The following is a 27,471-nucleotide window of genomic DNA, read 5'->3' on the forward strand; positions in this document are numbered from 1 at the left end:
AGAGGTATGGATAAAAGGATATAAAAATGTGTGCATTATATTTTGTGTTTTATTCAGATATTACCAAAATACAAATAGACTCTTGAGGCATTTTTACATTATGTTTCATTATAATAGAATGATTTCTATTCCTTTGGGTATATACCCAGTAATGGGATTGCTGGGTCAAATGGCATTTCTGGTTCTAAGTCTTTTAGGAATTGCCACACTGTCTTCCACAATGGTTGAACTAACTTACATTACCACCAACAGTATCAAAGCGTTCCTATTGCATCTGTTTTTTGCTTCACTGTTCACAATAGCAAAGACATGGAATCAACCCAAATGACCATCAGTGATAGACTAGATAAAGAAAATGTGGTACATATACTCCATGGAATACTATGCAGTCATAAACAGGAATGAGATCATGTCCTTTGCGGGGACATGGGTGGAGCTGGAAGTCATTATCCTCAGCAAACTAACACAGGAACAGTAAACCAAATACCGCATGTTCTCGCTTATAAGTGGGAGCTGAATAATGAGAACACGTGGACACGGGGAGAGGAACAAAACACACTGGGACCTATCAGTGGGCCAGCAGGGAGGGGAGAGCATCAGGATAAATAGCTAGTGCATAGGGGCCTTAACAACAAGGTGACAGTTTGATGGGTGTAGCAAACCACCATTGCACACGTTTACCTATGTAACAAGCCTGCATGTCCTGCACATGCATCCCAGAACTTAAAATATTTTTTAAAAAAATATTACATATCAGTTTTTTAAACCAGAGTGTTGTCGTGCTATATCATGTGAGTCACATCTTTAGAGACATTGTGTATTCTAACAAGATGGCAAGAGAAAAAATATTTAAACAGTTCAGGCTAGCATTGAGGCTAGTCTTGGCCAAGAGTCAGTTGAGTCTGGGCTCTGGCCTTACCTGACCATGTTTATGGATAAGTTTCTTAATTTCTTTCCTTCAAAGTATAACCAGGCTAAGAGCAGCCTGATGGGAGTCGGACTGAGCAGGGTTTGAATCCCAGCTTTGCCAGTTAGCATGATGAGATGTGAAGTAAGTTAGTAAGTAAGTTAGTTAATTCAAACCCCGTGTCCTCATCTGTAAATGCAGACAACGTTATCTACCTTCAGGTTGTTGTCAGGATTAATACAATTAAGGTAAATTATTTTACCCAACACTTGGCATATATTTGTATACAGTAATTCGAATATCTTTGGTATAAAATAAATGTTACAAAACATGAGTGTTTTCCTTGTTATTGGTGTGGTACCTTGCATTTTCAAGTTGCCTTTGTTCATTCACATTACTATAACAAAATACCTTAGATAGGATAATTTAGACAATTATAAAACAGAAATATATACCTCACGGTTCTGGAGGGTGGTAGTTTGAGGTTGAGATGCAGCAGATTTGGTATCTGGCAAGAGCTTGCTTTCTAATTCATAGATGGTGACTTCTGTGTCCTTACATGGTGGAAGGGGCGAGGGAGTTTTTGGAGGCCTCTTATAAAGGCACTAATCCCATTCATGAGAGCTCTGCCAGTCATATTCCAAAGCCTTCATCTCTTAATACTGTTGCAATGGAGATTAAGTTTCAACACATGAATTTTAAAGACACAAACATTTAGACCATAGCACAAGTTGACACATTTCTCTTTTGTTTAGATTTGTTGATAGAGAGAAATTGAGAGACAGATTAAGATTCAGTAAAGGGTACTGAATCTTACTGAAGTTGTAAAAATATATTCAAGAACATTATAAGGGAAACGTATAGGGCATTGCAGCAAGTAAAATATAATATAGATACTGTGAATGATTTCTAAAAATTCAAGTTTACAAAAAATATATTCTGGAGACTTGAACTCTTTGAACATTTAGTCCTTATAGATCATGAGTGGAAGAACAGACTCTCTAAGTACTGAAGGGAAATAGAGCAACATTTTTGGCACCAAGGGACTGGTTTTGTGGTAGACAATTTTTTTCCCAGACCTGGTGGTGGTGGGGATGGTTTCAGAATGATTCGAGCCCATTACATTCATTGTGCACTTTATTTCTATTATTATTACTTTGTAACATATAATAAAATAATTATACAGCTGACCATAATGAAGAATCGGTGGGAACCCTGAGCTTGTTTTCTTGCAACTAGGTGTTCCCTTCTGGGGGTGATGGGAGACCGTGACAGATCATCAGGCATTAGATTCTCATAGAAGTACACAACCTAAATCCCTCGCATGCTCAGTTCACAATAGGGTTCATGCTCCTATGAGAATCTAATGCTGCTGATGATCTGACAGGAGGAGCTCAGGGGGTAACATGAGTGATGAGGAGCAGCTATAAATACAGATGAAGCTTCACTCAGCCGTCACTCACCCTGTGCCGTGCAGTCTTGTTCCTAACAGCCACGGACTAGCATGAGTTTGGAGACCCCCAAAATAGAGGATATCCAGCAAGCCTTCTAAATGAGTGGATGATTCCATTCCAACCTCTGGAATATAAAACGTAAATAGTCTCTCAGGAATTCACACTGTGTTGCCTTCTGCACTAAAGGAATCACCTAAGTTATCTGGAGCTTCATATACAAAGGTCAGATGTTGCTGGCATTGTCCTAACTCTGCATGACTGCTCCCAAATCAGTCCTTCACCACCTCGTGAGATTCATGCCGTGAGACCCTAATTTCCTTCATTTTTTCGAAGATGTCTATTTTCCAGGAGGGCACATCTGCATTTTTAAGGAAAACTCTGGCTACAGGCCATCAGATGTTTCTCCCCCTGCCGACACTCTGGGTGACGTTACTGCATTTGTGCAAAATACATTCAACACCCTGGCCTTACACCTTTTGATCTCCTTATATTCAATAACACGTATTTCTACTCCAGTTTAGGCACCCACATTCATTGCCTCATCAGGAATGATGACATCTTCTGTAGCTATTCACACTGTATTTTTTAATTCCAGTGGCCCTCTTACCTTTGACTTCAATACCTGATTCTTAGTTCTTTAAAATTTTTATTTTCTCTTCACACATTATTTGATCTCCTGTAGAACACTATTTTCTTCCACTTTTGCCTATTTACCAAATCTCTCTCTCTCTTTCTCTCTTGTCTCTTTCTTTTGAGATGGAGTCTTGCTCTGTTCGCTAGGCTGGAGTTAGTGACGTGATCCTGGCTCACCGCAACCTCCACCTCCCAGGTTCAAGTGATTCTCCTGCATCAGCCTCCCAAGTAGCTGGGATTACAGGCACCTGCCAACACGCCAAGCTAATTTTTGTATTTTTAGTAGGGATGGGGTTTCACCATGTTGGCCAGGCTGGTCTTGAACTCCTGACCTCTGATGATCTACCCACCTCAGCCTCCCAAAGTGCTGGGATTACAGGTGTGAGCCACCACACCCAACCAACCAAATATCTCTTAAGCACCTCAAGTGTTTTACAACATGGAATGCCAGAATACACCAATTCCAAGCCAAATCCACACAGGAGTGAAAAATTATGTTTAGATAAATGCAACTATTCAAACACATGCTTTCAAATAACACTTCTTCCTTAGTGTTGAGGGCCATCTTGATACTTTGTTAAACAGGATTTGATCAAGAGACAGAATAGAGAGATTCAGGGAGAGTGTGATGCTTTCTTTGATGCCCTGATCCTGAGTTAGATGTATCAACAATGTGTCTCAGAGCTTTTTATAAACTGCCTGTTTCCACATCTACCACCTTCTATCATAGTTTCCTCCATGACGCTGTAAACGTTAAGGATGTCAAATCAAGACTGAATCTGGTTTTCTCCATTGCATTTATATTATAGAAAAGTACCTGGTACATGGTTTATATTTAATAAGTATTTACCATCTAAGTGGATTACTCTCCATTATCTTCCCAAATAGATGCCAATTTCAAATAAATACCAAATTTTGCCAACTCTCTATTCAAACCCACATCTTTTGTTTTCAGGAAATGACATATTCTCTTTGATGAAAATAAGGACATAAAGTATCACCTACCTTTATGTAGCCAGTCCCACCCTCCCATAAACTTATCTATAATTGGGTGATGAGTGATCTCCTTCCTCTAAATTAAATCGAATTTTTCACTTGTAGAATTGATCTAGCTCATACCTTTCATTATGTCTTGTATCTTTCTCCATTTGTTATTGTGTTTTATATCTCTGCCTTCAGCCCTTCCCACTCCTCTATCTCTTATTTTGCCTGTAAACATGACCGAGGCAAAATGATTGAGGTAGAATGACATAAGAAAAAATAGGGTAATTTTAGAATGTAATTCCAATGTGAGAGAACTCCAGTGGGCCATTTTATCTTCTAAAATTACCCTTTTTTTGGTTATGCTATTCTCTAGCTTCCAACTATTTTTTTTAAGAGATGGGGGTCTGGCTACATTGACCAGGCTGGTCTTGAAATCCTGGCCTCAAGTGATCCTCCCATCTCGGTCTCACAAAGTCCTGGGTTTACAGGTGTGAGCCACCATGGCCGGGCCCCAACTACTCTCTTGGTGTCCCTTTTCTAATTCTCTTCTTTTGAAAGGAGTTTTCAATTTGCTACTTTACTTTCTCATATCCCACTCATGCATCAACCCAATGTACAGTAGCTTCTATCCTAACTACTCTACCAAAGCTGCTCTTTCATACCGTTCCACTCCTTTCACTCAAAGTACCCCATAGTTTAGAAGAATGGTGTCATTCGTGATACAATGTTCTCTAGTAAGCAGATTTGGAGATGGGGATATATACTGGGGAGTGCCCTTGGAATATTATCTGTGAAAAGGAGAAGAAAGCTGGGCTGAGAAGAAGTCCTGGACCACAGCTTTGGACCATCTCACAGGACACTTTGAAGAAAAAATAGCCCACTGGAGTTCTCTCACATTGAAATGACATTACTGAGTCTTTAGAGGCCCCAAATCCCCTCCCCACCTCTTTCACCTGCCTCCTTGCCTCACCTTAATTAGTCATTGGCTGTGGGCCACACCTGGGAAGGGCATGACCTTGGGCAGGGGGAAGCTCTGCAGCTGAGGTTATGTCTGAAGGGGCTCCCAGCTGAGTCCTGTCTACTGACACAGCTCTCACGGAGGAACTAGGTGATGCATCTCTGTGTATATCACATAGATGAATAATGATATTAGAGGTTTTATAATTTTACCTCTTTTCTCCATTTTAACTTTAATCTTCACTGTATTTCAGTCATGGCCTTCAGGCTTCAAAGTGACCTTTAAGATTCAGCAGAGAAAATACGGCTTTTTAAATGTGGAGAGTAGAACAAGAACAATGTGATGGCATAGTGCAATGGTGCCATAGAAATAAACAATAAAAAAGAATTGAGAGAACCAGGAGTCCATTTCATAATGCCATCATTACATTACTTAGGTCGAGCTATTGAATTTATCTAGAAAAACGTCATTAGCCAAGACATTAACATTTACAGAGGAATGGAGAAGTACGAAATTAAAGTTCCTAAAAACAGTACAGAAAAATAGAAAATGTGTGTAGGCTATTGTTCTGAGTTTGGCAAAAAAAAAAAAAAAAAAAAAAGGCCGGGTGCCGTGGCTCACGCCTGTAATCCCAGCACTTTCGGAGGCCGAGGCGGGCGGATCACGAGGTCGGGAGATCAAGACCATCCTGGCTGACATGGCGAAACCCCGTCTCTACTAAAAATACAAAAACTTAGCCGGGCGTGGTGGCGGCGCCTGTGGTTCCAGCTACTTGGGAGGCTGAGGCAGGAGAATGTCGTGAACCTGGGAGGCGGAGCTTGCAGTGAGCCGAGATTGTGCCACTGCACTCCAGCCTGGGCAACAGAGCAAGACTGCATCTCCAAAAAAATAATAATAATAAAAATAAGCAAAACCAGAATTGGTTAATTTCAAATAACATTTCTAGTATTTCACACATTTTTTTTTACATATTTTAAAATCGCTAATATAGCATTACATTTTAAAAAGTCGTATTTTAATATCTTACCTTGAAATCGTAAGATGTATTTGTTCAACCAAATCTTACAGTAAAGCAGTATAAAAAATATAAATTCTACAGTGTGATAAAACTGCAAACTTTTTGATGTTCAGTTTAATCATTTTTTTCAGGAACCTAAATATTATTTATTAATGATTATTTAACTATTTAAGATTAGTTACAATGAAAAGAATATTGCCTTAGAGATCTTCCATTAATTATTCAGTTCCCAGCCTCTGATTTCTTTATAAACTTCTAAATTCTTCAGAGATAAATGTACTTGGCTCAAATTTAATCATGTTACAATACGGGTTCTGTATCAACTTAGTTTTTGTAGACAGTATATGGTATAAGAAGACAATGTTTAATTTTATGTCAATATCTTGCATCAACTTGTTCAATTAATTCATTCAATAAATAGTCATTGAGTTCATATCCTGTCCCAGGCACTGTTTAAAACATTGATATTATGTGGTGAAAACGTATGTGTGAAAGTACATACTTTTATATGAGAAGTACTGATGTTTTTTCTAAAACTTGAAGTATACTCTCTGATTTGCCTATCTAAAGAGTGAAAAATTTTCATTTTTACTTTCTGCAGAAATTCAGTTTCTTGTTGTTTTATCATCATACATACAACTTTTATTGAAATATTTTTCTAGAGGCATAAAATATATTGCCATTTTTGAAAACCAGGTATTAGGGGTTTCGTAGTGCTGTAGGCTGGATGATGGTGGCCCCCAAAATTCAACTGTTGAAATGTAACACCCAATATGATGGCATTTGCAGGTGGGGCCTTAGAGGGAGGGGATTAGATCATGAGGGTAGAGTCCTCATGAATGGGATTAGTGCACTTACAAAAGAGTCCCCAGAGAGACTCCTGCCCCTTTCACCAAGTGGGGCACAGGGAAGAGATGGCAATTCATGAATCAGGAAGCAGGTCCTCACCAAATCTTATGGCACTTTGATCTAGGACTTACCACCCTCCAGAACTGTGAACAACAAATTTCTATTGCTTAGAATCCACCAATTTATGGTACGTTGTTAAAGCTGTTTAAATAGATTAAGACACCTAGAGGGGGAAACCCGTTAATACTGTAACACAGAGATGAGCTTTCTCTTCCTCTAACTACTTTTAAAGTCTAAGATAATTAGAAAATGATGTTTTGCATAGCTGTATTTTGATTTAACATTACATGCCTCAATTAACGATGAACTAATTTGATTTTGTGCCTGAGTTTTAATAACTGTGATATGTTTGAATCAATGTGAATTATTTTATCAGTTCGAAATACCCAAAAAACTTCTGTCTGGTTAAGATCATGTGCATCTCCATGATGGGATTAGTGTTCTTATAGGAAGAGAAAGTGAGACCATAGCTCTCTGTCTTTCTCTTTTTTGTGCCGTATGAAGACATTAGTCAGAAGGCAGGAGCCTGAAGTATAGAAAGGGGGCTTTCACCGGGGACTGAATCTGCTGACACCTTGTTTTGGACTTCCCAGCCTCCAGAATTGTAAGAAATAAATGTCTGTTTAAGACATCAGTCTCTGGTATTCTGTTATGGCAGCTTGAGCTGCCTAAGACACCATGACAGTATAAAAATATTAATAAAACTAGCCTGGGCACCATAAGAAGGCCCCATCTTTACAAATAATACAAATAATAAAAGTAACAACAAACCAAAACATTTGGAATTTTTAAGTGATAATTTTCTCATTGGATACAGAATCAGCTACTTAGATACAGATCCCATACTCTATTATTTTTAATATTTCTTTTAAAATGTTCATCATTTTGAGGATTAAGATTTCTTAATGCATCCATACATTCACACATGCATATATTCATACAAATAACTATATTCATTTTATCAATGAGTTATTTTTTATTTAAAAATATTAAATTTATTTTATAAATGAACAATGCATGTATTACACCATTTTAATTCCAACTACTAGCTACTTAACAATTCATTTAAGTATATTTATATAGGAATGCCTGAAATGCTGTCACCTAATGGTTAACTATTATTTTGTTTTTGAGCAGTAGAATTTGAGTGATTTTTTATTACTTTTGATTCTGCAATGTGATGTGTTAATTTTTTCATAGTGTCTTTCATATTTATTAAAAAGTTAATTAAATCATCCTAAGACTATTTTATGTGTATTTTTGTTAAAACGGTATGTTTAATAGTCAAAATTCTCTATTTACTAAATCTTTCTCAGTCAGTGCTTCAGACTTACCTTTTCTACATCTAGTAATTAAAAAATTTAATTTCAATGTTATATGATAGAACATAAAGTATCTATTTTAAATTTTACCTCCACAAACATCTTTAACCAGAAAATGAAATAAGCATTAAAAATATTGAATAAAATACTAGTCTTTAGGTCTGTTGCTTTGAAAATGTACTTCCTCTTTAAGCAGTATCTGAATTTTTATTACTATACCAGGGTATGGATGACATACTTAACTGGTATACTTTTAAATTAAAACTGTAAAAAATATATACAGAATTCAGTAGTGCATATTGAGCATGTAAAACATTTTGCCTATTACATTCTTCATGTTGATGGTAGCTATGGCTAGAGTTTGTAGATAGCTGGTTACATTGGCTTTTAGGGCTGCTTAGGTTAAATATGCTATAATATACCAGTCTCTGCTAGCTTTGAACTACTTGGAATTCTAAGAAGTAGGGTAACTTAGTACAAACCTATAGACAATATGATAAATGTACCACGAATGACACAAAATATTTTCTGCATGTCATATACGGAGTCATTCTCTATTTTGTCAATATCCTTAGTTAATTCAAAAGTTCCCAATGCACAAATCAATCAAGAATTTCACTCCCCACAGTGAAGAAAAAAAAAAAAAAAACAATGTGAAAGCAGTCATGTTTTAGTCACTGTAAATCACAATTACAATTCCACCCTGTCCAAAGAAAGATATTTACGTTCTCATTCCAAATACATACAGGCCATGAGTTAATAATCTTTCATTTTCCTAAAATACCAACAGATTTGTTTTTATACTTTCATTTGTAGTTTATAGTACTCACAATTAAGTGGATCTAAATAAATATATTTGAGGTATAAATCTATAATATATACATATATATATATATATATATATGTCTGTGTGTCTGTGTGGATTAAAGGTCAATGCAATTGTCTATGCATTAACCACTCCCATTTATGATACTTTTCTAAACTTGTTGCTATATATCTCTTAAATTGTGTCAGTTGGCCAAATTTATTTCCTGAAAAACAACTGAGTCGCCAACAATGAAAATGAAGCTCTCTGCATACCTCTTAGGCATACTGCATATATCTTAGGCTCTCTGCATGCCTCTTAGGCACTTACGCTTACATATATTTGTATCTCATTACATAGTGACACACTCCTAAAATAAAATAAATCATGAGTCATTTTCTGGACAAATTTGATAAGGCTTTTATTTGATAACAATTTAAAATTATGCCACTAGATGCCTATACTTTGACTTATAAAATGTATTTTGTTCTGTATGGGCAAACAGAAAGTGTAGAAGTTGAGCGGCTACCTGGTAAAATTACCTAAATCCACAATGCCATTGGACAACGTTGAAGTAGATATTTAAATAAGTGAAAGTAATTAAGTACTTTAGTTCACTAATAAAATTATATTTGGAATCTTACATCATTCCCAGATTAATACATACAATGTATATTGAATGTCGTTGCTATGGAAATGTAAATTTTTACACATGAGGTTAAATTTTTATAAAGAACATTTTTTCTCTAGAATTGACCTTGAGAAACTTGACATCCTGTGTTTCTGGCATGGCTTAAGAACATGTCAACCCAATGTCAAAGGATAATTCATTTTTTTAAAGGAAAGGAAAATAATAAGTTCTCATACAAATGTAAAATGAATATATGTTCATGATTTGATTTAACTGATTAATAAATAAGAGTGCCATAAGATGTTTTGACTGGTTCAAAGGAGAATACAAAGAGCAGAGAATATATAGCCAGACATTCATGCTGAAATGAATTTGCTTAATAAAGGCAAAATTAGCCAATATCCATAGGGTGACGGTCAAATATATCTACACTGGATAATTTGCATTTTCATGGACAGGAATTATTTGCAACTTACACAGTTGTGAGATAGGTAAAACAAACAAAAAGTGAAAGGCTCAGAAACCCCATACAATCAGCTAAACTAACATTTAGTTTTCCATTGAAAATATTTACAAATTTTTGAGACCATTTCAAAGTTTTTCTTAATTTTTCTCTACTCTAAAAAAGTCTATAAATATTTCCAATGAATATTAAAGGGTTTTTTTTTGTTGAAGTAGTATTTTGAAAAATTTATGAAAGGAGACGGAACATAAAAGTAGTCACCAAGTTTATCAATTAAGTCAGTATTATTACAAATCCCAAATGAGAAGTATTTTTAAGTATATTTTTCTTTCCAAGACAAATATACATTAAACAGTCCTACTGTTTGTATCCTTTATGTTACATATATAAGTATAGATGTGCAAGTATATGTGTGTCTACATATATATAAAAATACACAAACTCACATAGTTATTTCAGAGAATTATTTATGCAAATGTGTTGGATTTTCTTTTTGTGAAGGTATGTCATCAAGAAGTTATTTTTAGTTTTACAGAAAATAAAAAATACTCTAGACATTTGTATCATAAGATAAATATCTGTTTATAAATATCAGTATTTTCTTTTTAATACTTCTAATGTACTCTTTTGGAGGTAATGGTGTACGAAACCCTATAAGTGCAATTCTACTTCATTAGTTAATTCAGATGAAACACAAGTTTTTAAGACCCAGTGTATGCCAACAATTGAGAAAGTCATTAAAGTAGACAAAGATGGTTAGAGCCTGGGCTTTGGCTATGAATGTTAGAAAATGAATCACTGAAAGTAAAACATGTTTAAAAGATTAAAATAACAAAAATTGGTTTGAAATTAATTTCAGCTATTGGCCATCAATTGGTTAGAAAGAGTAATTAAGAATGAGTCAAAGCTTTTTTCTCCTCATTTCGTTCAAATATGTCATAAAAATAGTCAAGTTTAAATGATTATAAGTTGATTATGTCAAATTGGTTAAATGACATGTCACTGAAATTAATCTTTAGCTCGTAATGCTATCATTTGATTTTTAATTAATATTGGGGTCAAAAAATTGATTTTCATTAGATACCGTTTTTAATGATCAATTTTTATGCAAATGATTTACATAAGGGAGAACTTCAATTCAATGTTGGTAACTGTTTGATTTTTAGGAGATTATATATTTAAATGTACACTGATTATCCTAAAGTTGTAAATATTTAAGAAACTTTTCGACCGGGCACGGTGGCTCACCCTTGTAATCCCAGCACTTTGGGAGGCCGAGGTGGGCGGATCACAAGGTCAGGAGATTGAGACCATCCTGGCTAACAGGGTGAAACCACGTCTCTACTAAAAATACAAAAACAAAATTAGCCGGGCATGGTGGCGGGCGCCTGTAGTCCCAGCTACTGAGGAAGGTGAGGCGGGAAAATGGCGTGAACCTGGGAGCTTGCAGTGAGATGAGATCGTACCACTGCACTCCAGCCTGGGCAACAGAGCAAGACTCTGTCTCAAAAAAAAAAAAGAAAGAAAGAAAGAAAGAAAAAAATAAATAAATAAATAAATAAACTTTTCAGCCAAAAAATAGTCTAAAATAAAGATATATTTATATTATTTTCAAAAAAGAAAATCTAAATTGATTCCCTGATCACAGAAACTGTAAATAAAACGTAACAAACTATATATTGCTTGGCCCCCAGACATTTCAAAGTCGCCTTTCCTTTTAATAAACATTTTCTAATACGATAAACAGTGATCTCAGAAAAATCCTAATTTGTCTTTTTTGTATATTTTCAGCAGATTGGGCTGTTACAAATTCTGTTATTTTACTCAATTCATTTGTTCACATATTGCTTTTTTTGCCAGCCTTTTTCATATTTTAAATATATTACTATATTGTATATAATAATATTGTGTTTCCATTTCTCTCTCTTCGTCTTTAATTTTGTTCCATAATCTTTGGCTTGTGCTTTTTATTCCATATTCCCATTTGTAGATGTACTTTTCAAAGATGCTTTTCTTATTTACACAAACACAAGACATTTGAACCAAAATATTCTGAATTCAATCAAAGTCAAAGCTCAAACATTTCTTAAAAATGAGATTTTTCTGAGTTGGGAACCAGAGTCATCTATTGCCTGATGCAATTTGAGAATAGAACTTGTGCCAACTCTCTGTGCATTATCAATAGAAGAAATGGGATAAGATAGAGGCAAGGAATATACATTCACAGAGCAGGAAGAAATGCTGAGGGACTCATATAAATTGGGCTTGTTAAAATAAACTTACCAACTTATGTTACCAATTCTCCTTTTTTTGTTCAGTCCATAATAGAGTTCTCAATGCTTTCAATTATTTTTTCTAATAGTTTCCTAAATATTTTATTTATTTATTTATTTATTTATTTATTAGATGGTGTCTCGCTTCATTGTCCAGGCTGGAGTGCAGTGGTGCGATCTTGGCTCACTGCAACCTCTGCCTCATGGGTTCAAGCAATTCCCCTGTCTCAGCCTCCCCAGTAGCTGGGACTACAGGTGCACACCACCACACCTGGCTAATTTTTGTATTTTTAGTAGAGACGCAGTTTCACCTTGTGGTCAGGCTGGTCTCAAGCTCCCGACCTCAGGTGATCCACCCACCTCAGCCTCCCAAAGTGCTGATATTACAGGCGTGAGCCACTGCACCCAGCCCTAAATCTATTATTTAAAAATCCACCTGTACAATTAGTATTCACAGAAATCTCCCATATATGTTATTATTTTATTCTCATAACTCTCTGTGACAAGTGTGGATATATTATTGATGTAGATCACAGAGATAAAGTGACTTTCCCAAGGTCATGAAGTATGTAGGTGGCACATGTTGGGACCACAACCAAGGTATCCAGATTTTTCTTCTACTCTGTGTTCCATTGTACCACACCATCTCAGAAACCTTCAGTTCAGTCACATGTCAGATGGGTAATGACCATCTTTGGAAAAGCAAAATTTCATTACCTACTAGCATTTTGTATCAATGACATACAGCTTTGAAGCACCTGAGATATGTGGTTTTTATTTCTTCCCCATCATTGGCCCTAGTTGCCGACTCCACTAACTCTCCCCCTTAGGGTTTTCCTATAACTGTCTCCACCATTCATGCAATGACTTCTTGCCAAATATTCAGATTTGTTTACTCAGTTACTAGCTGGACTTACCCATTTGGAAGTCTGGATGTAACTCTTATTCAACATGTCTTAAATGGAAATTCCTCATTGGTTTTCTCCCAAGCTATTTGTGGTAGGCAACATAATTCTCCCTACCCCAAGATGTCTAGATAATAATCCCTGGAACCTGTGCATATGTAGGTTACATGGTGCCATGGTATGAATGTCTCCCAAAATTCATGTGTTAAAGCTTAATCTGTGTTGTAGTGGTATGGTAGTGAGAGGTAGTGCCTTTTGGGAAGTGATTAAGGCACAAGGGTTCCACTCTCATGAATAGATTAGAGGCTTATAAAAGGGCTAGTAGAAATAGCTTAGACCCTTTATGGCCATTCCCTTCTGCTATATGAGGATACAGCATTCACTCCTTCTTCTCTCTAAGGACACAGCAAAAAGACTTTTAACAGACAACATGTTGGTATGTTGTTCTTGGCTTCCCAGTCTTTAGAACTGTGGTATACAGTGAAATTTTAAAAACTAATACACAGTCTAATATCTGAAAGTAAGGGTCTGTTGTAACAAATCTTAACAATGTGCAAGAGGCTCTGAATTTTGGTGATAGGCCAAGGATGGAAGAACTTTGAGGAGCATGACGTAATAAACCTAGACAGTCTGGAAAGAGTGTTTGTAGAAATATGGATATGCATGAATTTGTTAGTAAAGAGTCAAGAGGAAGTGAGAAGCATGATAGAGAAAACCTACAGCACCTAACCAATTCCAAAACTATCAGGAATAGACTGTCTTAGACGTGTGAATGTTAAAGGACATGCTGGTGCAGTCTCAGAAGGAAATAAGGAACGTTTTATGGGAAACTGGAGAAAGAGAATTCTTGTTACATAATGGCGAACATTTGCAGAATTGTTATCCACAGTTATGTGGAAAGGAGAACATATAAATTGTACACTTAGCTGAAGAGGTTTCCCAGAAAATTGTTGAAGGTCCAGCCTTGTTTTCTCTTGCTGCTTCTAGTAAAATGCAGGAAAAAGGAGGTAAACTGAGAGAATTGATAAACAGGGATGAAACAAGTGCTTGATTGAAAAATTCTCATCTATATTGCAAAAGACATTGAAATAAATGCTGCCAAGAAAGTGTACTCTGAAAAAGCTGAGGTTGTAGTTATCTTTTGCTAATACCAGAGGAAGATCAAAACGTCAAAATATTCCGTTACACAGAAGCCTATATGAAGGGATTAGGTGTGTGACTCATAGATGTCTTCCATCGTCTCAGCAGAAACTAAAAATAGAGATAAGATTATGTAAGAAATATTTGTGGACAAGCCTTTGCTCTACTGGAGAGAAGTGAGAAGCCCGTGATATAAAAGGGAGACACACAATATTCTTTGATAATGTTATATCAACTGAGATACAGCCAGCTTGGAATAAAGGGAACAAAATGAAAGAATGCCATCAGGTTTCCAAAACTCTACAGAGAGGAAACAGGCTGATTAAACTACTCAGCTGTACATGCATGCTATATTTCATGAAAAATGAATGATGGTCTGAAAGGTAGAGCATTGAGCCCAGAGGGACTAGACTTAAACCCACAGAATGAAGCCCAAACCCACAGAGGATTATTCTCAGGTTGAAACCTAATGCAGTTTGTTTGTCTGGATTACAAGATTGCTTGACACCTTTAAGTCTTTTATTCTTTCCTTTGCACCTTTTTTATTTTTAGTGTTTAAACTTTTATTTTAGGTTCAGGGATACATGTGCAGGTTTGTTATATAGGGAAACTCATGTCACCAGGGTTTGTTGTGCAGATTATTTTGACACCCAGGTACTAGGCCTAGTACACAATAGTTATTTTTTCTGATCCTCTCCCTCTTCACACACTCCACCCTCTTGTAGGCTCTAGTGTCCTGTTGTTCCCCTTTATGCGTCCATGTGTTCTCATCATTCAGCTCCCACTTATAAGTGAGAGCATGCAGTATTTGGTTTTCTGTTACTGCATTAGTTTGTTAAGGAAAATGGCCTTCAGCTCCATCCATGTTCCTGCAAAAGACATGATCTTGTTTTTGTTGTGGCCTTTGCACCTTTGTAACCAGAATATCTATAACTAGTATCTCAGACCTGTCCTAATTTCTATTTCAGGAGTAATTTGGGATTTTCGAGCTGGTGGGATTTAGACAAAATGTATTTTGAGTTGATGCTGCAATGTGAACAGACCATTTAAGGAATTGAAATAGAATTAAGGTATTTTGCATGTGACACAAAGGGGTATCATTGGAGGTTCCAGAGAAGTTTGTGAAAGGCAAAAAAAATATCCACCCCCCACAAAGATATTCTTTCATGTTCGAATCTCTGGAACTTGGGTATGCCAAGTTAGCAAAGGGGAATTAAGCCTTCAGATGAAATTAAGGTTGTTAAACAGCTGACTTTAATAAAGCAATAGTAGTCTATCTTATCCAGGTGAGTCCAATGTAATCACAAGGGTCTTTAAAAGTAGAAAAGGGAGCGAGCAGTGTGACGCTTCCTCAGAGCCGCTGCAAAACAATAGTTGTGCTTAAACGTTGATCTCAGCCCAGTGAGACAGACATTGGACCTCTAACCTTCAGAAACGTAAGATAATACTTTACTATTAAGTCACTAAACTTCTGGTAACTTGTTACAGCAGCAACGTGAAACTAAGATTTTTGTCCTTGCCTCTTTTTTTGTCATCTAATTTTACCATATCTCTATTCACCTATTTCCTTACCTACAACCCTGGAGATCGTTCTTGCATCCCTTCTCTCTGTTAGACCCTGCATCTATCGATTACTGAGTGTTAACTGAGTTCTGAAATTTTCCTAAGACAAGTTTTTTCCCCTTCACACCAACTATCACATTTTTAGGTAAGTTTCACTATTTTTAACTGGAGTTTCTCAGTATTCTTGAAACTACTTCCATCTTGCCCCTCAAAATACTTGTCTGCCCTTCAGTGATTTTCTATCACCTATCCTAGAGAATAATGTCCAGGCTCCTTAATATTTCATGTAAAGCTATCCATGCCTGGCTCCTGCTACCCACTCAAGCATCACCTACCTTGCAGTTAGGGCTAAGGGAATATCGAGCAATCTTTGTCCCCTCGAGATATGCTCTTTATTGTCTTTCTTTGCTTTTGCTGTCCTTGTTTCTGCAATGTTCTCCTTCTTTACACTTTTTAAATACTTTTACATGCATAATGTCCCATCCTTCCCAAGATTCTGTCCCTTCATTGCTAGATGGAACCGTTCTTGCTTTGTGCCCTCTTCTTTTCTTGATCCTCTTTATCTGAATGTTTAATAAAATAAACCATGATTATCTATTTGTAGCTTGGTAAAAGTCAGAGTGCCTGATGCATAGTAGATGAATAGAGTAACAAGTGTTTACTGATTTAACTGAATTAAACTGCTTTTCCCTTGTCTTGGATTCAGCCTAAGGTGACCCTCCCCTCCCCAATAAGTCATGCCCTTCTATAATTTTCTGTCCTTGTGTTCAGGCAGAACCCATGACTTGTTTGTAGCTAATATAATATGTCAAGGTAAAGGCACCTGCCACCACGCCTGGCTGATTTTTGTATTTTTAGTAGAGACACCATCTTGGCCAGGTTGGTCTTGAACTCCTGATCTCATGATATACCCTGCTTGGCCTCCCAAAGTACTGGGATTACAGGCGTGAGCCACCGAGCCTGGACTCTGTTTTTAAATATATATATTTTTTATTCCTAGCTTTTTGCTGACTGTTAGCAGGAGTTTACCCTCAGGTTGTAGAGGATGCCACAGTTCCTTGCCCCATGGTTCTCTCCATAGGCAGTTTACGACACAGCTGTTTGCTTCTTTATGGTCAGCACGAGGATCTTTTGGCTCAAAGAGGACCTCAGCTTTACGGATTTTACCATGATTAAATCAGGCCTGTACAGGTTAATCTTTGATTAACTCCAGCTAAGCTGAATTGGGATCTTAATTATGCCTACAATATTTCCCTTGTCTTGAACTCAGCCTAAGGTGACCCTCCCCTCCCCAGTAAGTCATGTCCTTCTATAATTTTCTGTTCTTGTGTTCAGGCAGAACCCATGACTTGTTTGTAGCTAATATGTCAAGGTAAAGGGATATTGTAGGTGTGATTAAGATCCCAATTCAATTTAGCTGGAGTTAATCAAAGAAAATTGACCTATACAGGCCTGATTTAATCACGGTGAAATCCCTAAAGCTGAGGTCCTCCTTGAGCCAAAAGATCTTCGTGCTGACCATAAAGAAGCAAACAGCTGTGTCGTGAACTGCCTGTGGAGAGAACCATGTGGCAAGGAACTGTGGCATCCTCTACAACCTGAGGGTAAACTCCTAACAGTCAGCAAAAAGCTACGAATAAAAAAAAAAATTTAAAAAAAGACTCCAGGCACGGTGGCTCACGCCTGTAATCCCAGCACTTTGGGAGGTCGAGCAGGGTGGATCACGAGATCAGGAGTTAAAAACCAACCTGGTCAAGATGGTGTCTCTACTAAAAATACAAAAATCAGCCAGGCGTGGTGGCAGGTGCCTGTAATCCCAGCTACTTGAGAGGCTGAGGCTGAGAATTGCTTTAACCTGGGAGGCAGAGGTTGCAGTGAGCCGAGGTCACACCATTGCACTCCAGCCTTAGCAACAGAGTGAGACCCCATCTCAAAAAAATAAGTGAATGTAGATGAAGTAAAGTCAAAGGAATAGTTAAATATTATACTAGATACTTCACAGGGATACCTACAAGATTGACATCTTGTTAAAATCAAAACTTAAAATACTTACCTTGCAAGTGTCAGGATTTTTCATGTTTATTATCCTCTTGTAATTTTCTGTGAATTGATTTCTCATATGCTCATGTCCTAGGTGACATGTATTTTTGGATCACACATTGCTATTTGAACTGGCATTTTATAGTTGAAATACAAGGATATTGTGGTCCACTGTTACCTTTTTGGAATAATTCTGTTATGAGAGACTAAAGATGCCTAGACCAAGGAGTTAGAAACTGTAATTGAAAGTCAGGTTGTACTATAGCATTAAAGTTAATTCTCCAAAAACATAGGCATGGTCCATCATGCCACTCAAGGAATCTTTATTACTATGTCATGCTCCACTTACAGACATAATAATCTTGGGCTACAGTCACATGTCATATCTAGCTATCAAAATGCAAAGTGAAAGTTAGATAGGATATAGTAAAATAATATCTCTCGAAATATATCTATCCCCTAGAGATTCTACCAAAATATGTATGGTCGTTTGGCAACTTAAAACTTTTATGGACATTAATAATAGTCTTATCCTTTACAGCACATCCAGTTCTTAGTACACACCTATTCAGTAAAGGGAAAGGAACTAGCTTATTAAAACATCAAATGAGAAACATATGAATTATTAACGAATTTGAAATGAAATAATATCTTACCACATTGCCTCTTATTTTTCCTTTTTTTTCCCACATTGCTTTTATTTTTTTGCCTGGGAGGGGAATTAAAATTTTACTACTTAATATGCAAAGCTACCAATAAGATGTTCAATTTCAAAATGATATTTTCCAATGAAAGGTGACTAACACAGGGCTTAGCAACCCCATTCCTTGGGGATATAATTAGCTAGCTTGTTTATACATAGCCTGTTGAGCTTGCAAGTGTCTATACACAGATTATGTCAGTTACCACGGACTGGCCATGTCCACAGTGGATTCCCAATGTGTTTTTATGAATATATTCACTATTTCCAGAGCTCTCCCTGGCTATCATTTAATTAGGATGCAAACAAATTGGAGGAAATGAATTTAAATTTGAATTTCTCTGCAATTAGGATAAAAGTTTAAACATGAGTGACTTACAGTTTACAACATCAAATTAATTTATGCACACCACCTCAAGTCATTTGTAGCAAGAATATTCAAAATCAATAATTACAGCCTAGATGATGCCCTTGCTCCTAGCGGATAGAGTGATCTGTTCCAAAAAGTCAACCTGTTGTATAACAGTTTTCTTTTTAAGATTGAATAACATACACCTTGGAGAAAATCCTGACTTCTTTTAGTTTCTCATCTGGCATGTGATGAAGACTATATAATTTTAAAGGGAAAAATGAACTTAAATCAACAACTTTAAAATATTCAAGGCAATATTCCAATGCCAAAGTGCAATGCGTGTGAGTGCTCTGGATACTGTCAACAGCCAGTGATTTTGTTGTACCTATGGGACATCCAGAAGGCATAATTTGCAAGCTGAATAGTAAGGATCTGGAGAATGGTGCAGATGAGGTTTACATACTTGGCATTCATAAGTGTAGATTCAGTGATTGATATCATATAAATAGATGAATTTTCCTCAAGAAAACAAGCAGTATAATTGAAGGACATGGGTGAACTCAGAAAAATACAAATTCTTTGGAACAGAGAGGGAGATACACTATAAGAGAGGTGGGGAATAAAGTAGGAAACAAGAGCAAATATTATCAGAAAAACAAAGATCTAGAGTTTTAAAGGAGCTCAAGTTAACATATTAAATACTATAGGGTTATCAAACATAAGGCCTGAAAGGTAACGTGATGATTAGTGCACATTTATCAACGTGATGATTAGTGCACATTTATCACTTTCTTAGTGTGGTCTTAGCAGACTGGCCAAACTGAGTTTAGATACCAGAGGACCAAGAAGAAAATTGAGGAGAAGAAGTAGCAATTGTTTTTTCTTCTGAAATTCTGACCTATGATTGTAGTTGAGGAAGGACTGTATCTAGAGTGTGACTCAGAATAAGACAATGTTTTTCCTTAAGATACAAGCCTTTTCCTAAAATGAGAGAAAGCAACATTAGAGAAGTAGAGGTTGAAAATATGGGAAGGGGTTATAATTGGTGGTTCAAAAATCCTAAGCAAAGTATAAGGATGGGCTTTCATAGCACAGTGGGAAGGATTCACTTAGGTAATAAAAGGGACTTATTTTCCTCTAAAAGAATCTATAAGGAAAGAACTGTAGATGCAGAATGTTCTGCATGTTAGTGTAGGGTTGTGTCATAACCCTTAGATGGTCTGTACCTCAGCACTTTCCTACACTAGATGTTAGTGTAGGGTTGTGTCATAACCCTTAGATGGTCTGTACCTCAGCACTTTCTCTCTCTGTAAAGGATAAAGCCAAGGCATCTTCATGGGTGGAGGTGTAAAGATTTGTTGATGATGTTGTTGTTAGTTTATTTTAGGTGGGAAGCAGGATCTCTCTCTGTCACCAAGGCTGGAAAGCAGTGACACCAGCAAGGCTCACTGCAGCCTCAACCTCCCAGGCTCAAGCCTCCCACCTCAGCTTCCTGAGGAGCTGGGATGACAGAAGTTTACCACACCTGGCTGTTTTTTCTTCAGTTTTTATAGAGACAGGGTGTCCTATGTTGCCCACACTGGTTTCAAACTCCTGGGCTCAAGTGATCCTCTTGCCTCAGCCTCCCAAAGTTCTGGAATTATAGGTGTGAGTCACCACATCCTGCTTGTGAAGGTTTTTTTTAATGATAAACTTGTGGGGGAGGGGGTGGGGGGAAGGTTGTAGAAACAGTGAGGAAGTTTGACAGAGGAAAATGAGGAACTACATAAAATAGATTGCTGGAGATTGCTGAGAACATAACCGAGGCTGAAAACAATTTTGAACTCTGTCAAAATTATGTGATTTTAGCATAATTACAAATTGTTATTGAATACAGACTATTGTTGATTTTGTTTTCTTTTTCTTATATAACTCCAGACAAGCATATATACATGGTGTTCTAAATATTTATCTCACTTCTTTTAAACAAAATACGGAAATTGTGGCTTATCTCAAAAATGTTTCTGTTCCTGAAAGATCAATGTAGCACTGCAATCTTTGATTGTTTTTTTCCTTCAGTTTTTTGCAATGCTGGTAAATAGCTATTTTTAGAGAACCCAAGGATCAGAGTATGGCCTCTAGTAAATTAGAGAAATTTCCAAAATTACTGTGAAATTTCTTTATCTGAAAATGTGCATTTGTATACACAAGAATCCCTTAAAGGCCCTGCAACAATAACTCTCTCGGCATTTACCAAGCATCTCTGAGTGTGTGTTGGGTCACATTTTCAACACTCCTAAGGCAGTTTACAACCCTTAGCCTTACCTTCCTGCTTGGAGCCTCAAGGTCAGCCAGCAATGAGAGATTACAATTCTCTTAGGTTTTATTTTGGAAGTGCATATAGCACTGCTTGTGCATGACTTGCGATTCCCAGGAACTCAGTAGGGCTTTTCCACATGGACATCTCATTCCTCAGGATTCCTTTCAAGGTCAACTTTTTGTTTGCCCTGACCATTATCGCCACTTTATAGAGCCGAAATATTAAACCACGATTAGTGATGGTTTTTGGCAAATGCCCCGGGGAAAAAGGCTATTTGCATTGAGACAGCTATAAATCAGGTCAAACTCATAGCCTGTGAGTAGAGGTTTTGAGGGAACTGCCAGTTTAATAATGAAAATACTGAGAATGGAGCTTTTCGGAGGCTGCAAACCCATTCTGCTTCATCCACGTATCCCAATGAATGGCTGCTAAGCTGTGAGTTTTCACGGTGATTTTGGGGTTTGTTTTGAAGGCTACCAGAGAGCAGGGGTATGGTACAGATCAAATTGTCACAAAGCTTACTAGAGTCAGCAATTTTTCTTGAAGAAATGCTCTTCAAATTGTCATTCTTTTATTTCCAGAGTTCTAAAACTGTTAATTTTGACATTTTTCCCAGTATTCTCATTGCTTTCAGGAATAAGTGGATTTTGAGAGGTCTTTATCTTCCCGGAAATCCTAACAACTTGCGTATGTTTTAGAATATTCTCGAGAGGCTCTCTATGGAAGTAGGTCAGATACATGCCCGATTTATTAGAGGAGAATCCTGAGAGATCATAGACGAAATTGTTACCAGTTACTTTATGGTAGGTATCAGCCGAGTAGTCTGTCAGCCTTTCTTCTGGGGGTGGGTAGAGTGCTGAAAGGGAAAGGTGAAAGTTTGAAATTGTACCTGAAGAGTAAGAGAAAATGGGTTAATGAGTTACTCATTGATCTTTGTGCCTCAGAGGTCCTTACTGAGAGTTTTAATCCAAATGGTTTCGTAAATTTGGGGTGACAGGTATAACATGGCTTATGTGATGCTTAAAGTGTTTTGGAACCCATCAAGATCTTTGCAGTGATATAGATGACAACCCCATCATCTTGTAAAACATGGACATGTTGGGAAATAGTGTTTTTCTTCAATCATTGAACTGACCCAAACTTCTGTGTTCATATCTTTATACACTTCATGATTGTTAAGGTATAAAAAAGCATCAGAAGTTGTGTTTTTCCTTTTAAGTACAAAGGAGTTGGGATATTCCTAACTTTTTAATTGATTTTTTTTTTCCTCCAAGGAAAAAAAATGATCATTAAAATAATTCACTTTGATGTGAGAAAGAGTTTCTTGTCTTAGGGGCACTGGTGAGGTGAATTCACAACTATGGGTTGTCTTAATTGGATTACATCCTCAGAGCTTTAGTTTTGAGCTCTGAATCTACAATCTGTATTTTGCAAGTAATCAATGGTATTTATTTAAATGCTCTTGGTAAAGATAATGTGAATAGAGATCTGCTTATTTCTAGCATAAAATTGTTTAATAAGCAAAATAATAGAGCACTTCAAATTGACTATTAACAAATGAAATCTTTAACTTTCACACCTTCATTTGATATTTACTGAATATTTTGGGGACAAGTTTATATGTAATTTAGTTCAACTTTTTTTTAAAATAGGAAAGTGAAGTTTAAAAATAAGCACTCTTTTAAATATTTAGAATGCCAGACAGTTTTCATCTTTCATGGAATCATATTCTTTATATTTTAGAATCAAGATATGTTCCTACTTGTGTTTAATCAAGGAAATACCTAAATCAAGAACCATTCCAAATGGCTGTATATTAAATGAGATGGCTTACTGATGTCAACAAAAGTGAAAATTATATTGAAGTGTAAATCATATATAGTAATCTTAATTGTTCAACATGATATATTTGCAAATATGTTTTTGTGCATATTTGTATTTTGTACATATTTATATATAAAACAAAAATTACATTTGTACAAATATTTGTAAGATCTGGCACATTGTTAGCACTCCAGAAAAATCTTTTTCGGGCTCTCGGTTGATGCTGAGAAAAAGAAGCCAGTCTCACCTGTTACGATAGATTAATATTGCCTATCTTGGTCTTCGTATAAATGGAAGAATACAGTGTTTATTTTTCTTTTTCTGGTTTATTTCACTCAAAGTTAAATTTGTGAAATCTATTTGTTATGTACCAGTGATTCATTCCTTTTTATTTTGTGTAGCATCCTGTTTAATTAACATGGAGCTTTTCAATCCATTTAGTAGATAACAATTATTTTTCCAAAATGGTTGTATCAACTTAATAACTCATATATGAAGATCTAACAATCTAAAAAAGATGGACCCCCAATTTCACAGAATAAATAAATGAAAAGGTAAAGTACTTAGGCAGTATATGCACATTTTTAAAAATAAAAGATTGAGTTAAAGTTTGAAAAATATAAAAATCTCATTTGAGCTACATGTATGAAAATATTTCTTTTATAAGACACATAGATTTTGGGTATGATTGCTGAACTGAGACTTTTCACTTGATATACCTTACAAATTGAACTTTTTGCTCACGAAACATGCTTAAGACAATTTTATATGTGAATTGAATTGTAAAAATTGTCTTATTCTATAAAATGTTTAAAGTACCTTATAGGATGAGGAAAACAATGAAAGAGTTAACAAGGATACAAAGCATAAAAGAGAAGAATGAGTTCAAATAAAATCGAATGAAAAGGTATCATCTTCTGCAACTCTTTAGGTAATTGTTCATATGTGCTAATTTTCATGACTTGTAGCACATTGTTTTTGGCCAAGGCCATTCTATCTATGGGTTTGCCAAAAACTTCCTATTTCAGATCTTCTAGTCTCCAACTCTCAAGATAAAAATCACTGAAACCTCTGACTCCAATATACTGAATGTCTGCATAAAAATTTCCTCCCATCACCTTGTAACAGATGACTTGCTCATACACCTTTCTGATTCACCATCTTGGGTTCTCTCCTTCCTTTGAGACTACAGCAATTCTTTGTATTTCACATTATATGCAAACTTTACTTTCAAAGGGGTTTTTACCTATATTAATGTATTTACATCATTCACTTAATATGCTTTTCTGTCTGTAAAATTGGTCTGGTTATCTTGGATTAGGATAGAACACATCACAATTTTTCTCACTTCTTTGATAAGTTTATTTTTTTAGTTGGACCGTTTTTCAGTTGCTGACAGTATCAGAAATGAATTAAAGTTAAGTGAAGAATAGGTAAACAGAAGAATGCCCTTATGACTTACCAACTTTGCTTATTTTCAAGTTCCACAAGACCCTTCTCTCCCTTCAAGGAAGATGATTCCTAGGCATATTTGTTATTTCTATCAAAACAGCTGAGTTCTATTTTTTATTCAAATTGGCAGTATACCTGGGAAATACAAATTATTTCTGAGCTCATGTATGTTTTTAGGACAGTTTCTTGTGATATGCCTAGGTTTATTATAATAAGGAATATCGAATTTTCTCAGTGTTGGGGTACTTGAAAGGGTTCTTAATAACCCTGCAGCCTTCCAGAATGTAAGGCCACTTTTTTAAAAACTATACCTATTACTCTGAGAAATTAATATGCACTTCCTTGAGTTTCTTTAGTCTTAGACTTGATAGTTGTAATTGCCAATAACTGAAGAAAGAATAATCTAGAAAATATTTTTTGCCTTTCTCTGAAATATTTATGATCTTTATAGATTATTTTATAGACTAAAAAGCAGAAAAGTATATTTCAGGTCCTACAGCGCACCCCATATATGTGAGCATTAAAGTTTAGAGATAAAGCCACTGTACAGAACAAAATGTAACACATTGACCAAATGGTTTAATCAACTTCATTGCTCAAGCTCCCCCTCATTACTAGAAATGCTGTTCTACACCATTTTCTCTTTTCAGCCCAGTGTCACCAGAGACTCACCACACAATGGCTGAAGAGATGTGTTCTCTAAATTGCCTAAGTCCATCCAATACTGATTTGTCCAAATTGCTCTTTTTCTCCATAAGAAAGTTTCAGCCTCTTAACCTATTATATACTCTTCCCTCCAATGTCAAAGAAGTCTCTTTTTTCCAGAGCTAATTCCTGCATCTGACCTGTTTATTCCAACTCAGACACTTGGTTCCCTTAGTCATCCTTTCCTTTGTCATAGCTGTTACCTCTTATGCTCTATTGCCTTGTTCTTTACATATTTTCTTGAAATTCCTTCGTTCTAAAACTCCATATCAACAATAATTATACATAGCAGTAAAGAATATTATAATTATGCCAACTGCGTGATGGGTAATAAAAGTTCTTATGAAAAATATCCTTAGAGGATTTACGATTTTCTAGATTCCTCTTATTTTCACATATATTGACAGTAATTTAATTCTGAAAACCGTACTTCAAGTAATGCATTATTGTATTTCCCATCAGACATTATAAAAATTAATGCCCTACAAAATCATCAGGCTCAGTCCCTTACAGAAAGGAGGCTGCAGGGCTGGGATTTTACCCTAGGTCTTTGAACTCCAGTGTCTTCTCATGTTAGCCCTTCCGTGCAATGAACAACTTAGAATATTCTAGAATCACTGTCTTTGCTTTGTCACCACATAAACTGTAAAGCACCACAAAATTAATTTCTAGCATTCAACTAAAATTTGTTTCCTCACATGTGGTCAGAGACTCTCATGTTGACTATTCGCAATAATATTCTAGACAAATTTCCTATAGTAGTAAATACTCAACTAAATCTGTATGTAGAAACATGCTTCTCCTTTGGATCTCCTATCCAAACTTCTGCATCTCCTCTTGCCTCTTGAACTTTTTTCTCTCATCCTACTGTTATCACTTCTGTTTCTATTGTCCTTTAATAGCATCATACCTGTCTGTATCACCAGGCCACTTATCTTCTAGACCTGCTTATCAATAGTGTAATACACTTATCAATAGTGTAATAGCCGTTGTATGTAGATTACTCCTTATGTTCATTTCTACTATGAAATATAAAAAGTTCTTCCTTAGTTCATCATTTCTACATGGTTTCTTAAACAGACCCTCATAATCACAGCCCTCAAATGCTCTTCATCTTGCTGCCTTGCTGTTTTCTTATAGAGCCGTCTATGTATGTATCAACATGTTGGTGGGTTTTTTGTTTTTTGTTTTTGTTTTTGACAGGGTCTTACTGTGTCACCCAGGCTGGAGTGCAGCGGCACAATCTCAGCTCAATGCAGTCTTGACCTCCTGGGCTCAAGCGAACTTCCCACCTCAGCCTCCTAAGTAGCTGGGACTACAGGCACTCGCCACCATACCCAGTTATTTTTTTTTTCTGTTTTGTTTTTTTATTTTTGGTGGAGATGAGGTTTTGCCATGTTGCCCAGGCTGGTCTGAAACTCCTGAGCTCAAGTCATCTGCCCACCTTGACCTCCCAAAGTGCCAGGGTTACAGGCTGGAGCAACTGTACCTGTCCCATCAACACATCTATCGTCAGATCTTTGTAATCTCTCACTGTCTCACTGTTGTGGTCTTACTCTATTTAAACTCTTTCCTTCAATTGCCCCTCAGTTGAAAATCCTCTCATGAATGATTTCTTCCATTGGCTTTATTAATGACTATCTAAAACTTTTTGATGAGAAATGACTATGAAAATTTAGATTCAACAAAATACCAGACTTATAGAAGCTAGGGTTATAGAATGATGAGACACTAAAACAATGACAGGTTTGAGTGTCATCATCTACCTTCTGATCATTTTAAATTTTGTATATGTCTTCCCCATTACTGTAGCGTTTCGGGACTCTTAAGGTAAGAATAATCTGAAAATTATACTTTCTTAAACCTATCAAATGCTGATTTTGTTGATTGATCAATAAAAATAGCATTTGAGCTAGATGACTTCTATGGTACTCTTTGATTCTTTCATTTAATTTATCCGATCAATCACTATAAGATAGTGTATGTGGCTTATACTCTGTCATATATTATGAATATATGTTGAATTAGTTTAGAACTAGTCCCTATACCTAAGAAACTTACAAAATAGTGGCAGATGCAGAATAAGAAAACAGAGAAATAGTAAATATAATATGTCCACTAGAAAAAAGAAAAG

At 36.2% G+C, this 27,471-nt stretch overlaps 1 protein-coding gene across 2 annotated transcripts in view; it reads left to right on the forward strand.

Moving 5' to 3' along the window:
• The window catches only part of GPC5 (glypican 5), a 1,466,403-nt gene that overhangs the window by 703,006 nt on the left and 735,926 nt on the right, over positions 1 to 27,471 (forward strand). The window lies entirely within an intron of this gene.

The sequence above is a fragment of the Macaca thibetana genome, chromosome 17 (assembly GCF_024542745.1).
Source record: "Macaca thibetana thibetana isolate TM-01 chromosome 17, ASM2454274v1, whole genome shotgun sequence".
In the NCBI taxonomy this organism is placed as follows: domain Eukaryota; kingdom Metazoa; phylum Chordata; class Mammalia; order Primates; family Cercopithecidae; genus Macaca; species Macaca thibetana.